This window comes from Myotis brandtii, unplaced genomic scaffold (genome assembly GCF_000412655.1).
Source record: "Myotis brandtii unplaced genomic scaffold, ASM41265v1 scaffold476, whole genome shotgun sequence".
NCBI classification, from domain to species: domain Eukaryota; kingdom Metazoa; phylum Chordata; class Mammalia; order Chiroptera; family Vespertilionidae; genus Myotis; species Myotis brandtii.
Window position 1 is genome coordinate 173379 of NW_005368188.1, and position 5047 is coordinate 178425.

Consider the following 5047-nt stretch of genomic DNA (forward strand, 5'->3'; position numbering starts at 1 on the left):
TCTCTATCCCTCTCCCTTCCTCTCTGTGAAAAATCAATAAAATATATATATAAAAATAATAATAATAAGCTGGACAATAAAGATTTAAATTTTAAAAACGCTGAAAAAAAAAGAAAAAAAAAGAAAACAAAACAGAAAATAAGTGTTGGGAAGGATATGGAGAAACTGGAAGCCTTGCAAACTGTCCGTGGGAATGCAATAAAATGGTGCAGCTGCTATAGAAAACAGTACGGCATTGTCTCAAAAAATTAAAAATAGAATTACCATATGATCCAGCAAATCCACTTTTAGGTATATACACAAAAGAACTGAAAGCAGAGTCTCAAAGAGGTATCTGTACACACATGTTCATAGCAGCATTATTCACAACAGCTAAAAGGTGAAAGCAACCCAGGTGTCCATCAATAGATGAATAAATAAGCAAAATGCAATATATACATACTATGCCTCAAAAAGAAGTTAAGTTCTGATACATGCTACAACATGATAAACCCTGAGGACATTATGATCTGGTATCTAAAGTATTCAAATTCAGAGACAAAAAGTAGGGGCTGGGGGTTTGGGGGACAGGGAACTAATGTTTTACAGGTAGAGAGTTTCAGTTTTGAAAAGAAAAGAGTTCCAGAGATGGATATGGTGATGGTTGCACAATAATACAAATGTACTTAACCACTAACCTGTGAACTTTAAAAACTGTTAAGATGTTAAATTTTATCTTGTGTGTATTTTACCATAATAATAGGAAAATTGGAAAAGGAAATAAAAATGATATGAGCACATTAACAAGCAGATTTTCACACATTTCCAACTAAAGGGTGAGAAAAGTATTACTTAAATTACCTGTACCTTAGTTACTAAAATTCCCAAAACAGTCTGTGGTATATAAAATCTATTAAACTTAAAAAAAAAGTAGTTTTCTCTGGAATGCAAATAAAATTTATAATGATTTCACTTAACAGAGGAATGTTATATCAAAGTATCTCTGGAACATGGCACAAGATTTGAAAAACAATCCTGAGACACAATGCACAGTGTAGCTTCAAGTTCATTACATTTGACATGTTACATGTTGGGCCAAATTTTCTTTGAACATGTGGACATTACTTTGAAAAAGGAGTTGGAAAGCTATGAATATATTCAAGCTGAAGGCTTTACAGATATGGCTAATAACTGATAACTCCAAAGCATCAGGGAATTCCAAAATTGCTATTTGGGCAAATCTGCATGAAGTTTTAACATGTAGTTTTCAAAACTTATCCAACATAGAACAGCAGATCAATAACAGAGAACTGGTCTCATCTTATATAGCAAATTCATATTCTATTTTGGAGATCTCATTACTAAGAACATGAAGCCAAGAGCAAGTATCAGAAGGGGATAGAGAGGGAGAATGAAATATGTAAGGGGCTGAATAGATTAAAGACATTTAAGTAAGGAGAAGGTTTGTTTGTTTGCCTGGTTATGTGTTGCCACTTTCTAAATGAATCAGGCATATCCGTGTTTACACTTCAATTCACAAATTGGTACACATTTTACATAAGAATGTAGTAGACTCCTCCAGACATTGCTGGGGGAACTGAATGACAGATGAAAAGTACAGGGATCATGAAATTGGACTGTAATCTCCATAAATACAGAATTTCTGTTTTATTCTCTGCTGTTATCCCCAGTGGGCAACACAGAACCGCATATACCAGGAGGTTAGAAGATATTTTAAAGCTGTTTGCTAAACTGAATTATAAAGGGATCTCAAAAAAAAAGGGGTATTTTCAATATTAAATACCATGCAAATATGTACCCCAACTGACATTTTTCAAAACAAAGAAATGCAAGCCTAATGCTACTTTCCATCATCATTACACAACTGAAATAAGTAGCACTGTTAACAATTAAAGTTTGGGGGGGGGGGGGGTGGCAATTTCAGTAAGAGTAAGAAAAAAGATATAAGTAGATGGGTTCCATGCAGACCCAGGCTCTAAGGGAGGAGAACTGCGGAGCTCTGTGGCTTTTGTCCTCCAAGACAATTTTAAAAGGAAAAAACAAACAAACATTGAAAATAACACCAGGGCATTAGTGCATTAGTTACTATGAAGCCAGAAAGTCATTACTTCTCTTTTGAAGACCTAACATGTTCACAGATGCATATGGCACATGAATCTAAAATACGTTATGTACAGATATTTTTGGAGGTACTTTATTATTTCTTAACAACCCTTAATAAGACAAACAGGAAAATTCCCAAGTAATGAAAGGCAACTGCCCCAACATCTGTACCTAATCTCCCCTATTCAACCTCTCTTGAAACAACTGTACATGCCAGGACAGCTAGCATTTAAAAATAATACTTTTTTCATTGTTTCTATCACAATCTACTCACTCAGATTTTAAAATAATGTAACTATTAGTTTCTAAAGGCCCTTGTCTCATATACTTATAACTTAATCCCACCTTGTTGGGGTCCAACCCCAGCAGGTCCAGGGGTTCCCAAAGGTGTGGACGGAGTCGGCGAAGAAGGAATGACACGGAGGCAGCGTTCAGTTGATCATCATAGCCAGGTTTCGTCTTTATTGTCCTATTACATCTGAATTTATACCAGTTGATCTTAATCCTATCCATTCTATTCTAAAGGTTAGGGCGTTTCTTACCTCCATTCCAAGGATACTCCCTATTGTTCTATTAAGCTACAAGGAAGTAACTGAAGGAGATTATTCTAAGTAAAGATTATGTAGCTTAAGCGTGATTATTCGTAGTTAAAGTGATTAATTGCCCGCCTGGCACTTAGTTAAGGGGTTTTATTCCCTCCCTAACTCCAGGGAAAAATCCCCACCAGGGGAAACAACCTTTCTCGGAGAGGTGACCTTGGTTAAAACACATAGCTCTAAGAAGGGGAGCAAACATATTAAGAACAGTATGCCATATATGCCAGGTCCCTTGAAACATAAGCTGTGCTGATGTTTCTTCCCCTTAGCAACTGTGTCAAGCAGCAAGGGTGGACCGGCTTCCGGCACCACCTGCAGAGAATACTCTTTTTAAACAAACCTGCCGTAAGTTCTCTACAAGTCTACATCAGTAAAGTACCCCGCAAAACAGCAAGCAACATACAACAAAAACTCACCCTCCTTACTTTAGGTTTGGTTTTCTCTCACTCTTCACATGTTGTTGGTGGGTACAGAAGTTCTTCCTCCACCCATTTCCACTCAGTTTAGGTCTCTATGCCTGCTCCCCAAGGGACATGACAAAAGCTCCTTCCCGAAGTGGGGAGCAACTCACTCTGCTCTGTCCCCATCCATCCCCTGGTGGTGGGTCTCTCAGCTCACAGGATGGGCAGAAGTTTTGAGAAATCAGTGTTGCCCCAGTAGCAAATCCCAGGTGGATACACACTGGGCCAAGGAGGATTTAGGAGGTATTTTAAGTGAGTTGGCTCATCCCGTGCCCCAACAAACTAATGCCTGAAGCTTCATTGGTATTCATTGGCCAAAGGGAAAAAAAAGTGTTCACTTTAGTATGTTTCTTCATGACACAGCTGAAAAGGGTAGAGAATTTCTAAGATGTTGCTGGTAATCTCCCTCTGGAGAGGAAAAAGGAACCGAATGAGAAGAGAAAAGGGGGGAAAAGGATAGCCTTGAGTTCACTGTCCCCTACCGCCCCAGAGGCTATCATGTGGGGCTCCAAGGAAACATGAGAAAATCTGTTAAAGCTATCTCCACGGACACTAAGAAAAGTGGAATTTTAGCTGGGAGCCCAAAGCCTGAAGGTTAGATATGCAGCTCCTGACCCGCTGCAGGGGGAAAGGTGGGAAGGAACGGCGGCTCCGGACCGAGGAGGGAACTGCATGTGACAAGGTGGGAAGGAACAGCGGCTCCGGACCGAGGAGGGAACTGCATGTGACAAGGTGGGAAGGAACGGCGGCTCCGGACCCAGGGGAGAACTGCATGTGGCTGTTCTCAGATTGGGACTGCCCCCCCTCCCTGATAAGCAGACAGACTCCAGCACCTGGCGGGGGTAAGAGAAGACAGAGGGGAAAAGGGAGACAGAAAAAGATAAAAACATCAACAGCCACGTTGCCAAACTCACAACGAACCCTATGACATGAAAGAAGGAAATAGCCATAACCTACATAGAAAACAATACACAAAAAGGTCACCTTAAAGCAACATAGACCTCCTCCCCTTGGACACACCAACCAAGTCACAGCAACCATGAGAAAAAAATTTGACTATAACTTTAATTTTGGAAATTAGAGGTTTTCATGCTAAAAGTTGGGAAATTTCAGACGGTGTTTTATTCCAAATGAGTATCTTGTCATGTCTTTACTTTGACCATGAATTGTTTAAAAAAAAAAAACAGGCAAAATTTACCCAATGTTGTAAAAGACTTAAAATGAGATTTAAACAGCATTTAAGTTTTAATGGTTACAGTTATTAAAAACACCCATAAATATAAGAAGAATGTCAAGCCCACAAAAAAAAAAAAGAACTGCCTTCCATACTAAGATGCCCATCTACTTCCCGCACAGATTTACAGTTTAACCCAACTCCACAGAGATGTGGGCACAGTCTCATAATTAATGGGAAAATAACAGCACTGAGTTTACATCCAAGTTACATTCACCACGGTTAGCATAACCCCACGCACAGAATAGAATCAACGCCCCGTCTCTGTTCATATACAAATCTGCTAGCAGACACAGGAAAGTGGATCTGAAATTATCCCGTTTTTGGCTTTTTTTTAAGGGATCAGGGGGAGGTAAGAATTGCATCACAGTAAAAAACAACAAAAAGCCACCCCAAAACACCAAAAAAAAAAAAAAACCCCCAACAACCAAGCAACTATTTTGTCACCCCATTCCTACACGAGGGCCTCCGAAGGAAAGAGGAGTGACTGTCACACTCCCTAAAATCCACACGAAAGGAAGAACATGGCACTAAGCACACGAGGCTGCAGGAGGAACCCCCCCGTCCTCCTCCTCCTCCTCGGGTCCCGGCGCAGGAGTCCCCGATGGAGGCAGGGGCCGGGCGGCGGCGCGTTCCCGGGGCTACCACACCCC